Source organism: Thermobia domestica, chromosome 1 (assembly GCF_964235325.1).
Source record: "Thermobia domestica chromosome 1, izTheDome1.hap1.1, whole genome shotgun sequence".
NCBI lineage: Eukaryota > Metazoa > Arthropoda > Insecta > Zygentoma > Lepismatidae > Thermobia > Thermobia domestica.
This window is the reverse complement of record NC_137454.1, coordinates 378,253,070-378,267,429: the sequence shown is the minus strand read 5'-3', so window position 1 is coordinate 378,267,429 and position 14,360 is coordinate 378,253,070. Positions and strand designations below refer to the sequence as shown.

Below are 14,360 nucleotides of genomic sequence, written 5' to 3'. Positions count from 1 at the left end.
AAGATTATCACATAAGTTTATTTTGTATTATTGCAATTATTACTAACATTATATCCTACATGTTTCTACAAACATCGCGTGCATAACTAATAGATGATAATTTTAAAGGCAAAAAACGGTATTTTTTCTGAAGTTAGCAACCTTGATGTCAATCGACTCACTTGTCTGATTAGTTTCCATTCGAAGAGATTCTAATATCGTTGCATACTGTGTTTCTTTCAGAAATAATGTTCCGGAGGGGCACTGCTGATACTATTATATTATGTTATAAACGTATTATTTTGGTCTGCTCCGGTGGGGCACCCCCAAAAAAACGGGTCTGGAAGAAACATTGTTTGCATATAGCAAAATACTAATCAGCCGCTACCATTGGAGTTATATCTAGCATTTTGGTGCTAAATCTACCATAATTCACACGCACTTAGCATCTAACATCTTTATTTAGCATTTTGGTAAAATCTAGCTTCATTCTTTTCTCTAGAAAACACAAATAGAACGAAAATTTTATGGTTGGAGTGATTGCGATGGTTGGAATGATAAAATCAGTTCATATTTCTACTGTGCGGAATTTTTTTATAAGTCTCTAGTAAAGCTTTTTAGACCTTTTTTTTTTTTTTTTTTGCATTCATTCAAATATGGAAGCATCATAGAACATTTTATGGGCATTTTGCAGCCTCGCGTGCTCTGTCTGGGGCTGTGACGTCACAAACATGGACGATAGGTTTTTAAAAAAAGGGGTATATTTGAGAAGTTTTTTTTTTTTTCAAAAAATCCCTGACACATTACTATTTACCCTAGAATCATGGTTTGTACCTCGTTGGTTTCGTTATGAGACGGGCTCTCGAAATGTACCACTCAAATTTCCCTATCATGTACCACAAGCGGGAAAATCTCGTCCAAAATAGAAAAAATGGATTTTTTAAAGAAAAATTCCCTTTTCCACATTTTTATCTTTACAGGTACACGATAGCGAAATTTGAGAGGTACCATTCGAAAGGCTGCCTTACGCTGAAGGAAATGAGGTATGACCCATGTTGCTAGAGTCAACAGACGTGTGTCAAAAAAATCTCGTTTTTTTCTTTATTCATTTTTTTTTTACATCTTTAGTCAATTACTTTAGTGAAGTATCTACAGTATTATCACTATTTATTCTAAAGTCATGATACATACCTCGTTTTCTTTGGCATGAACCAGTCTTTCAAACGGAACCACTCGCATGCCTCTAGCCTGTACCATAGTGGAAATAATTCGCAAAAAAGAGAAATTGTTGTCAAAAATCCCTTTTTCACCGATTTTGGACCGCTCTTGCCGGCCCCTGTGTCAACCCACAGAGCTCAAAAAATCTCAAACATACTACATACTATATGTAATAACTGTACGAAGTTTCAATGTTATATCTTGAAAAATAAGAGAGGAAAAAATATTGCCCCATGAGCAAACAGTACCAGCTTTCCCCTATGTGAGCAAAGGATAACTCATTTTGCAGACATGAGATTTTTGACAAAAATTTCTCTTTTTCGCGATTTTTTCCAGTATGGTACATGCTAGAGACATGCGAGTAGTACCGTTTAAAAGACTGGTTTTGGCCAAACGAAACGGTGTATCAATCATGTCTCTACAATAATTAGGGCTGAGTCTGGAAATTTGTATATAAAAATGGGTTATCCATTGCTCACATAGGGGAAAGCTGATACTGTTTGCACATGAGGCAATATTTTTCCTCTCTTATTTACCAAGATATAACATTGAAACTTCGTACACTTATTACACATAGAATGTAGTATGTTTGTGATTTTTTGGGGGCTCTGTGGGTTGACACAGGGGTCGGCCAGAGGGGATCAAAATCGGAGAAAAAGAGATTTTTTACAAAAAAAAAAATTGCAAATTTTCTCCACTATGGTACATGCTAGAGACATGCAAGTCGTACCGTTTGAAAGACTGGTTCATGGCAAAGAAAGCGAAGAACAATTCATGTTCCCACAATGAACAGTCGTGATGATGATAATGACAGTACAAAAATTCACTAAAAAGGTATTATCAAGGGAAAATATGTAAATCGGCTGTAGCATCAAAACTATTCATTCCAGGGCCACTATTTGTATCTCATTCTCTTCACCATAAAGCAAAGTTTTTTTTAGTAGCATTCCCATGATCGTATCCTATATCAAAAGGGAGAGATTTGCACTGAAAAAGGGATTTTAAAAAAAAGAAAATCCCTTTTCCCCACTTTTAGCGGAAATTTCTCGCATTTGGTACACTTTAGGGAACTTTTACGGACGCAGTTGGAAACACTGCTTTACTAGAAACAAAACGGGGTATGAATCATGATTTTACAATAAATAGTCTTGACGCATTAGATGATTGAGTGAAAGTCTACAAAATACCTCAAAAAAGCCACAATTTAAAAGGGTTAAATTCACCCAAATGTTCAAAAAGTATTCCAGAAGTAAAACGTGATCCTTCAGTAGATTTATCCACTACTTTTATTATTATGAACTGAAAGCCAACTGCACACTTAGCCCTACCTGGAATATTTCTGTCTCTTTACCGAGGGTTCACACGATTGCAATATGGGTAGAAAATATTACTAATAAGGCAGCAGTTGATTTTTTTATAATACTTTTTACTATATGAACAATCATCTTTCGAAGTTTGAACGTACATTTGCTGGCCTGTCAATTTATAGAGATCGGGCCAGTGACGCAGCTAGGTTAGTTGTCGCCCGGAGCAAGAGCTCGCCTTAGCGTCCCCTCTGACCAACCAAACCAAAACTATCCCTGATTATACCTGATATTGGCATCACATAGTAATTCTCCTATTCCATTTTTTCTTCAAGTGGTAAAGCTTGATTTCAAAGTTGCAGTACATAATTTCATTTTTAGAACAGGATAGAACACGAAGCTAATTATTTGATTGCCAAATACAGAGTTGGGTAAGTTACTTGTAAAAATGTAACGCTTTACAAGTTACTTTACTTTATCTTAAAATGTAACGCGTTAGTAACGCGTTACTTGCCCCCAAAAAGTAACTGTTACTTTACTTTTTAGGTCCGAAACTTTAAAAATGTGAAAAAAGTTGATTTCAATTTTCCGTACTACTATTACTACCGCTATTATTATTATTATTATTATTATTATTATTATTATTATTATTATTATTATTATTATTATTATTATTATTATTATTATTGCATGTTCTGAATCGCTTTATGTAAATGCAAGGACAAATTTTTACTTGATATATGAACATTTTCATATAATGTAACATTGATAAAATGCCATACTGCGTTACTCGTAGGGATGGACACAAGCGAGTTCGAGCGAGTTTCCTTTGAAACTCGATTCGAATAGAAACAGACATCTTTGAGCTTGACCCGAAAACTCGACTCAAAAAATTATTTCCAACTTGACTCTAATCGGGTCGAGTTTCGAATTGAGTCGAGCCAAATCCGGTGTGTAGTTTCGAGTACATCCAACAAGTATTTTACATAGACAGTATACTTATTATCAATGACACTACTGCTACTACAACTTATATTATTATTATTATTATTATTATTATTATTATTATAATAATAATAATAATAATAATAATAATAATAATAATAATAATAATAATAACACTGTATATAAAAATGAAAGATAGGCGGTTTGTATTTGAATACTAAAGTACTACTAGTTCATTGCCAACCTCGCTAGTCGTGAAGTCTAGGAGTCAAGGATCACAATGTTTACGAGCTTCTGAATTTGGGTTGAGGGTCTAGGTTGAGTATTCGAGCTCGAGCCAAACACTGTTAAAAGTTATAGGACACTGGCCAAATATCTTCAAAACTGCTCGGCCCGGGTTTAGAATTGTCTACGACTCAAGCAGCTCGGCTCACAGCTCATTCACTATCGATCCGAATTGAGCCGAGCCAGCAGCTCACCCAACCCTCGGCTCAGTTGAGCCGAACCGAGCAGATGGCTCATCCTTACCAAGCCAGCTCGAGCCGATGGTTCACCCAAAGTGAGCCGGCTCGAGCCATCTTCTCAGTTGAGCCGAGCCGAGCTAAGCTTGTTATAAACAATTTCTCGTGTTCTCGCTATCGAGACGAGACGAGATGCAAGCAGTGTCCCCTCTCGTGAGCAACACTAAAAGTATTCCATATTACTGTTTAGATTACATTTCTCATGGTTTTCGTTTTCCAGTGTAATCAGGCCATGATTTCAAGACGAGTTAAAACGAACGAGTCATTTATCAAACTCGACTGGTAGCCATTAACTCGACGCGAAAAACTGAATCGGCTCGGAACTCAACTCGAGGATATTACCTTTGACTTGACTCGAAACTCGACTTGAATTCGAGTCGAGTCGAGCTTTAGCTTGACTCGTGCTCATCCCTATGCGTTAGAAAAAATGGTTGCTTATTATTATTCTGCTAAACTAATTATATAATAATGTTTTATGTAAAATTAAAAATACAGAATATAGAGAAACATTACAGTACAACTAATAAAATGAGAACACAGGAACTGGGAGTGAATCAAAACTTGACAGTAACTCTAAAATCGATATATGCTTTTTAAAGCTAGTTTCAAACTCTATAATCAACGGGACTCGAGGATAAGCAAACTGATCTGAAAGAACTCCAATATTACATACCATCAACAAACTATTTTCTAGTAATAAAGTAGGCCTGCTCATCAGAACACAGTTTATTCTTATTAACCCCTTGCTGTAAATCGTTAATTATGGCACTCTAGCTGTTGATAAATATTTTCCGCCGGAGCACTTCAGACACTTTACTTTTAAACTCTGTGCACCATCATCCTCAGCTCTTAACAAAAAAGTATTCTTTCAAATGTTCGAACCGTAAAATATTTTAGTTCTCCATCTTTATAAAAACAACACCAATCAAAGTAAAATAGACTACCGGTGTCATTGCACTCCTACACCGTAGTTCACTCACTGAATGTATTGATTTGGAGCTGTCAAAATCTACGACAAAATCTTCCAGGTGCTTGCAATCAGTACACGTGATTTCCCTAAGGCTGTCCTCATCTTCAAACAACAGCAAGTAGCACTACGAACTTATCTGTTTCTCTGTGTGTCTGTGACTGTCGGTCACTGACATACGTAGTTCATGCTTGATTGTTTCATTCTCAGAAATTCACTTACAGGAAAGAAACATTTTTTTTCCGAAAAAAAAAATACATATATTGTAGTTACTCATCCGAAATGTAACGCGAAAAAAGTAACGCAAACTAGGTTCGTTACTTAAAAATTTGTAACGCGTTAGCGTTACAGTTACTTTTGAAAAAATGTAACGCGTTACTAGGAAACGTTACTTGCGTTACGTTACTTCCCAAGACTGGAGTTGCATGCTTAACATATTCTTATAGTCTTATCATAATGACTGCAAATCACAATGTTTTTGGAATTATATCGGGATGTGCATAAGTGTAGAATGAATCAACAGTCTCTTGCTTTAGAATAGAATATTTAAATATGACTAGGGATGGGCAAGAGTCCAGCTAAAACTCGACTCAAATTCGAGCCGAGTTTCGAGTCGAGTCCAAGGTAATTTTCTCGAGTCGAGTTCCGGGCCGAGTTTCGCGTCAAGTCGAGTTTGATAAATGGCTCGCTCGCTTAGCTCGTTTTGAACTCATGACCTGATTAGACTTGAAAGCGAAAGCCATGAGAAATATAAGCAGTAATGTGGAGTGTTGCTCACAAGAGGGGACACTGATCGAGTGCTCGCATCTCGTCTCGTCTCGATAACGAGACGGTAGATTTGTAGCGAGACAGCCTCAAATGTCGTGAGAGCCAATCTAAATGAGTATACCCTGTAGTTCATACCATCGAAGCTGAGATTTTGACGGTCGAATTTTTGAACCTAAGAAGCCCAATCCGGGTAGTGATGTCAACCGGCTCAGCTAGATTCAACTGAGAGAACAGCTCGAGCAGGCCCGATTAGGACAAAACATGGGTTCGGCTCAATTGACCCTCGACATTCATCTTTAGGGGCACAGAAAAACGTAGGTCCTTTTTCACAAAATGATCTCCTCATATTATCATTTCAATTATTATTATTTATGAATATTGTTTAAATTTTATCGGTACTTATAGCCACCTACCCTTCCCAATAGTTATAAATTGCTCTTATTAGTAATGGGAAAAAGAATTTAAGCCATCGTTTGCCCCTGAGGATGAGTGTCCTAATCACGCTCGAAATATTGGAGAAAAGATAGGCGAGGAACATTCTTAGGGGAGTAATTTGTGGTATTCCATATGCTTAAGAAGTAGTTGTAATTATTTATCTTTAATGTGCGGGAATGCTTCGGAACTTATATGACAGAGACTTATAATTTTCAGTATAGTATGAATACTTTGCTCATGTAGCATAAACTATGTGAGAAAAAACTACAAGAGTTAGGCAACCACAACGAAAATGATAAAATGGCCCTAAAGGTGAGAATGTGGGACAGTACTACGATGAATGTATGAAATATGCCACTATGTCTTTTAACAAATTATTATAACTGTTTCCCTTTTCTTTTTTAATTTATTTTTCTCCCTTGCTAGCTGGGAGTTCATGGCTTTATATATAGATATAAGCTTTAAATACTATACATTCAAATAACAGTACAAGATAACGAATGATACATTCTGTACTAACAGCATACTTGCTTGACACACAAAATAATCTTTAACCTTGATATTTTAGAGAAAAGATCTACTTGGAAATACGATGGTCTTCTGTATTATAGAAGAGATGATAGTGTAATAATAACCTAAGCTGTTTTAGAAAATTTAACCTTAGCATTTTGACAGCATTTGAAAGTTTAGTATATACAGAGGTTGTTCAGTCTACATTGGCCAATTTAGACACTTAAAAATTTAGAAGAATCCATGGCGCCAGGTCCGTAAGTGCTCGATGTGTTTCCCTTGGTTTCTAACAATAGCCCCACAGCGTAGTTTCCTCTGTAATAGACTACTTTGAAGAACTGGAAGGGGAATCTTGTCCAATTCCCTTTGTCCCATGACAGCTTTCCAAACTCCTTCCACAGTTGTCACACGCCGTTTTCCCAGAGCCCGCTTCAGCAATCCAAAACCACAATAGTCCATAAGACTTGCATCTGGAGATTTAACAGGTACGTCATTGAAAGGCATCACCTGTATACCACCTGCCTCCTCCATCTCCTTGTAGGATGCGAGACATGATCGTGAGGTATGTGATGAGGCCTTATCGATGTGAATGCGTACCGGATTGGCGTCATTTCCGTACATTGTTGGAGTCTCATGTTCGTAGATCGGCCACATGATCTGCTCCTGAAAATACTGCGAATTTATTTTGCAGTTCTTTGCCACCCTACGAATCTTCAGTTTATCTCGATAACAGTACCCAGTAACGACCATGAACCATTTTGGGAAAGATTCTTTACAGACACTGACCCACCTTCTGAAGTTCTTGGCGCCTTTCTCTCGGTACATGATGGCTCTCGGTTTGCCGCAGTCGGAAAGGTAAATCCATGCTTCATGGAGCGTTACGACATACATCCGCCTTTGTTTTGCCAGATGACGTTCGTACAGCTTCCGGGCGTTACACTTCCGTTCCTTTTAATGAGCATCCGTGAGAAGATGGCCGTGAGCTTTTATGACTTTTTCCAGCTTGAGTTGATGGCGTAACATCCGTCTCACTGTCCCGAAAGACACGTCAAGACGATTAGTCATACACCTTTGTGTTGGCGGATTTTCTTGCATTGCCATTTTGCGAAGTTTTCTCTGCATGGTGGAGGTAGTCTTGGTGCATTCCCGCTTTCTAGGCAACTTCCTTGGTGATCCAAATGGTGGAGCTTCGTTGCCCTTGTACATTTTAATAACATTTTTATTCCACTTAAACTGATGTTGCAACCATTCTTCTTGTACTGTTTTCTAATGACAGAAACACTAATAAAGTGAGCGTCATAAAGAGCCGCAACATAGCCTTCCCAAAACCGGTTTAGTTTTTGCGGCATTTTGGTCACAGAGCGGAAACCCACACACTTGGAAACAAATTTAACACAACACTCACAACAATAGTCCTGTTTTGTGTGTTATTGTCGTCCGCGCAAAAAAAAAAAAAAAAAAAAAAAAAAGCACCGTTCCCAGGAAGCCACTGCACAACACTGCAGGACGCTACGAGCCAGGTTGGGTGAGTTCATTCTGCCCAGGAGGGGGAAAGAACGAAATCGACCAAACGTAGGCTGAACAACTCTGTATGCTAATTTTATTCCTATATAATAGTTTCTGAGCTTCTTAGCCTGAAGTAGTGTAAATGAGAATAATCTTTTGTGATATTAGTATTGCATTATGAAAGTCAGAATTTAATGGAAAATTGCATTTATTCATACGAATAAATGAGATTTTGGGAATCTACATATATATCTGACAGAAAGAGAAAGCGATACACAGTAATGGGAATGTACTTAGCCGTTGATGGGAAAGCAAATGTTCTAGATATAAAAGGGAAATGGTAGCATTAATCTTAGTGTTTCCTTTTGTATCGTAGATACTTTTGTTGAATGGCAGATATTACCCCATCAAATTATTCTATATTATTAATTCGAAGTATAGATCTGGTTAATTCTACTCGTATATATGGATTTGGTTCTATATAAATATTTTTACTAGGCACTAGATCAATTCTCCAGGAACTAATGTTATAAGAAATATACTATTAAAACATGAGTAAATTATTTACTTTTATATTTATTAATTCTGCACTTAGTTGCACTCCATATTTTTAGGTAGTGACGTGGGTTTTATCCACTGACAAACAGCCAACAATTATTGTTCTTCCTCAGTACCTCCTGGAGAAGGATAAGTCTGGTTACGAAACTATAATAGAGCATCTAACAATGTAAGTATCAATTCGCTTTCACAAGATCATGCTCAATTGCTGAAATATTACATGTTGATATGTTACTAGTCTTATTTAAATGAATAACCACTCAGAACTAATGACGACCTCAGAGGGGGAAGCGGAGCTCTCTCGGAAGTTAACCCTACTCCCCGAACGTGATGTGTTTTAATGTAAATCAAATAATATAAAACTATCCTTCTTGGGAAAAAAAACTCGGTAAATAAAAAGCTTTCCTGTTCAGTTAAATTCTTTACTAATAGTAATTAGTACTACAGTTTAATTCTTTACTAATAGTAATTAGTAGTACAGTTAAATTCTTTACTAATAGTAATTTGAACATAGAACCATAACTTCATGGCTACAGAAAAGAACAGAAAAATACGCAAACATATCCTTGTCAGACATTTTGAAATTTAGTTCCTAATGATTCGTTTCTGTTGTTCTTTATTTGCTATCTTTATTCATAGTTATCAATCCAGACACTACGCTAGCTAGATACCGTTCATGATATTCTAATTCTTGTGTGTACGTCCCAGAAACTAGCAGCATTTCTCAGAGACTTTGGTGACTATTTATATTGCATATTTGAAAACCTTGTAACAGCGTATTGCAAGTAACTTTAATTCATAATTTCATATGAATGAAGTTAGAAAAGAACAGCTTACAGAAAAGATTAAACATTAGTTAAATCTAGCTGATTTCGAAATTATAATTCTGCATTTCATTTTGAGCATAAGAAAAGCTGAACCCCTTTATAAAGTAATCTTGCATAACCTTAATATAGAGTTCCCATTGCGAAGTCTTTGGGAGGGAGACTACATTACTCTAGCAACACATCGGTAGGCATAACGCAGGCCAATAGTCCACATAGTTGGAATTATAAAAAAATACAAGTTGAAAAATACGTTAACTCAAGATAGTTTAAAGTATATGTTGGCCACCAACAATTAAAAGTAATTCTTAAAAAAAGTGAATTACTTTATTAATAAATCACGTTGCTCTACATGGGCGATGATGAGATTCACCTATAATAGTGTTGCTACCAGAACATTGTTGCCATTTTAGAAGGTGTTTTTCTGAATACATAAAATATATAGTCTTTACAGCTGGCAACGCTGCAAAACAACATGCAGTAATTGTCCCACCAGATAAAGGTTGGTACGTACTAAACATCTACACCAGGAATTACCGCAATTATTATTTTTTTCAGCTTCTCACAATTGATTCTCCGCAATTTGCAAATTTCTTTCATGTCTCTTCCTGTTACTCAAATAATTACTCAATTCAATGTTACGAATTGTTGTCATTGGTTTTCTCCTTAAAATATTTGCATGGGCAATACTAAATTTTGTTACAACAATCAGGTTTCTATTTTTCTTGCTTCAAAAGATATGGACAATAAAGTTTCGGTAGCGTAACTTTTAGTAACTGCTCGAATCAGATAGTGAACCTAGATTTCATAGGTAATTAATCTTAACACTAGTTAAGTCAAAATCTAAGTAAATCGAATATAAACATAATACCATATGCTTATTAAAGTTCCTTACTTACTCAAAGTAAATAACGCCTTTTTATTTATGCAGCTGTATACGTTTCGGCAAATGGTTATAGCCATCTTCAGCACGAATCGTTTTAGAGAACTACTATTACTTAACGAACTAAGTCACTGTTGTTTATTTTCTGTTTACGGATTTTCTCTCTATCCGTAACTTCTGTATTTCTAACGGTCATTTATTTAAATTTTTCTTGTACTTTGACTTTTCTGTCTTTGCTCTACACTTTCCTTGTACATCTAGCGGTTTGTAATGAATAGTCTTGCTTTCAAAATCCTCATCGTGTTTCAAGTAGCCTCTATTTCATTTAATTTCATTGATAAACGTAATTTGGTCGATAAAAACGGACAGAATTTAACTTTTAAAACGATTGCTTCAATTCTATTCCTTACACAAAAAAACATTTCTTTTTCTTTCCGTCTTTCTTTCTTTCTTTGTTTTTTAAAACTACCTTTTGAATTTTCATCTGCACATTAAAAGTGTTTAGTTTCATTGAAACTTTAGGTTCGTAAAACGATTGCTAGATTGATATCTATTCCTTAATTATTCCTTACTATACTATAATCTAAGTTTACAATTCTCAGATACACAAATTTACAAATTTAAGTTCTAGCTCCTGTTGATTACTTTGCTCCATGCATAATATGAACGTACTGAGACATGAGACAATCCCCTTTTGGTTGAAAATTCTGCATTTTCTCTTCATTCAAACTCCTTTCTTCTCTATTTAATATTTCTCAGACAATGTTCGCATTATTGGAATTTCCACGTTCTTACTAAGTAGCGATGAAACTACTGAAGATCTGCCAAAAGGTTTTTCTATTCAACATTCGTCTAATTGTATCCTAATTAAAAGATAAATTTTGTTAAATCTTAAAATAATTCACTTTAGAAATGTATGTATTTTAATTCAAATTAGCATTTATTAGTAAAAACATTATAACTCAAATGTTCAATAAATATTAATTCCTGCTATAATCTTAATCTATTTTTCTGTTAATGTTATCCCATTCTCTGTCTAAATTATTCTTATCTTAACCTAAGATTGGGTTTTTGTAATTTTATAGTGAGTGTTCTGCAAATGTTTTAAGAAATATGTTCTTTCACTCTTATATCTCTTAGACATTCTTTGACCCTAGCTGAAATGTTTCTTTTAATGGTACCCATGTAGCTAATCTACACAATGAGTTTTCTATATTATAGTTTTCAAACCAGATCTTACTCTTGTTTTATTTGCTATTTTCGAAAGCTTTTGTGATATTCCCAATCATAAAGTTAAAAGAACCCACTTATCATTTCTTTTTTCCTCTTTCCAACATGTTTGGTTATTCCTTATATTATTAATAATATTTCTACGCCTCAGCTTTTCATGTTTTCCTACTACTTTTACTGTATCCGTTCTTGGTTCCCAATTCTAAAATAAGATTACAATGTTTTAAATCTTGGTTTTCGAAGATTTTATCTAAATGCTTTTTAAAATATATATTTCCAAATGGTAGATTTGATTAGGTAACAATATGCCGATTTGTATATACAAAATAATTACATGCTACTGATTGTCTGTAAATAGTGGTATCAAAAACTTGTTCGTTCTATAACGTTTAAGTCCAGAAAATGTAAAGCTTTACTTGCTTATTTTTCAACAATAAACTTTAAGAAATTGAAAATCTTATTGAATTGCGTGAATAACTCTTCGAAATCATTCTCCTCTTCGAAAATCAAAATTCCATTATCTAGATATCTGTAGCATCTGAAAAATTTTGAACTCGTAAAATTGTGGATTCAAAATGGTTCATAGCTATAAGCTAAAAGAGAAGATAACAGATTTCTCATATAGAGCTCCCTTGTGGCTAAGCGGACACCGTGCGTGTCCTTGGCGTGGGAGACTCAGGTTCGATTCCTGGTGGGGGCACATATGCCTCGGATCCCATATTAAGTTGTAGGTCTACGTATCATACACTCTCGCTGCTAAAAGGGATGCTAATCTCAAAGCAAATCAAACTGATTTCCCGTAGCTGAACCTTCCTTTTGTTTATAAATCTTATCCTCGAAACTAAAAATTTTAGAAGTCTAAGCAATTTTAGTTATTTTATTGATGACTAAATTGCATATTTTATCGTTCTTTAATCTCTTTTGTGTATACTGTATTGGTAGAGTAGGGACTGACTTAAACATGATTCTACTTACAGGTAACTGTAAGTGGAATGATTATGAAAATTCCTCAACATTATGTCTGAATTAACATATCAACTAATTGCCAATGGAAGCTAATTAAAATTTGTAGGCGTTCACTACAAGAGTATGGGTACCGTATAAGATTCATACGGTATATAAGGTACTGGGTATAAGATTCATACGGTATATAAGATACTGAGTATAAGATTCATACGCTTTTTCAATCCGTTCCTGAATTTCCGTTTTTTTTTTTTTTTTTTTTTTTTTTTTTTTTTTTTTTTTTTTTTAATGAGTTTACGTAGGACAATTTCTTCCCAAGATTATAGACCTAAGTGGAATCGTATCCTTATGCACTTTTGGTACCTCAGATATAATGGGGAGGAGTGTCAAATTTCAAATGTTTTGGAGTTTCATTATCTATTTGTTAAAGTGTCGGATAAGGTATTGATTTTGAACAATCGGACAACATGTTAGGAAATTTCTAGTAACAAAAGAAATGCGTATCTATTCATATAAATGTGTAATGGAGTTTTTGTAGGAATATGAGCCGTAAGTGTCTGAAGTTTTTTGTATGTTTAAGAGAAGTTATAAGCAAGAATGGATAATGATATCTTACGTTGCAAAGCCAAGAGTGGATATTAATGTTTTCGGTTAAAGAGCCAAGTGTGGCTTCTTAGGTGTATAGTAAAGCAGGTGTGGCTTATGTTATTAACCCTAGTTTTTGGGATACAGTTTGTATAAGTGAATTAAAGTTTGACTTTAAAAAACAAGTGGTATAATCATTCATGGATAGACTCTGATAGACTTGGAAAGTTAATTAAAAGTAAATAATTTGGGCTTGTAAAAAATTTAACATTAGCTAATAGTATTAGCGACGAATATTCCAACAGTTTGTTCACTTTCTGTTAATTTAATTGAGTGAAATATTGCTATGTTTGCAATACTTACCGTTAATTAATTTTGGTGAAAGCTTATCTTTCTAAGTGTATTTGTGTATAACAGTAAACGTGCTAACATCAGTTCTTCTGAAAGCCAATTTTTCAAACGATGTTTGTGAGTAAAAACTTCAGTGAGTATTTAATACGTATCCCAATGAATCAAGGAATATCATATGGTTTCCATAAACCAATTTCATCGTATAATCTTAATCCTTTTCACAACAATGTATATAAATTTGTTTTCAATTCTTTCAGGTTTAGTGTTGCTGAAATGGAATCTGTAGTGACAGGAGATTTTGGAGTAGTCTAGTGCCACTGCGGTGATGAGCCATTACCTCCAGCATTTATGTTAAGAAAATTCTACAGAATGATATCAGTAGGCCTTCGAAAAAGTGTTACAAAAATATCCATTATTCATCCAACGCTTGGTGTTCGTGCTCTGTTTCTCCTTAGTGAAATTGTCAAGTAAGTTTTTATGAATAGTCGTCACGCTTTTAGTTTCGATACCAGTAGGTTCCTTGCAGTGGCGCAGTTACGCGGAAGGTCCACCGTATCCGGGCATTTTAAACTTTCGCAACTAAACATCACTTATACACTTTTTAAATAAAGCTATATTTATTTAGTAGAGAAATGATCGATGTAGCACAAGGATTTGATTTTACATTTCATATGTACTCTTTCTTTTCTTAATAATAAACAATGTACAGTAGTTCTATATTTTTTCTGATACTGTAGCTGCCAGTTACTTAACAATTATTTTTTGAGGGTCGGGATGGCTCAGTGGTAGAGCGTTCACCTGTGGTGCATGGGG

General features: G+C 35.0%; 1 protein-coding gene across 1 annotated transcript in view; it reads left to right on the top strand.

Annotated features, from left to right (window-relative positions):
* The window catches only part of LOC145664546 (uncharacterized), a 425,564-nt gene extending 411,204 nt beyond the window's left edge, over positions 1–14,360 (top strand). Inside the window, exons 2-3 of the transcript XR_014127464.1 lie at positions 8,768–8,880; positions 13,805–14,360. The gene's annotated coding sequence lies outside the window, so the exon portion shown is untranslated. The remainder of the gene's footprint in view (positions 1–8,767; positions 8,881–13,804) is intronic.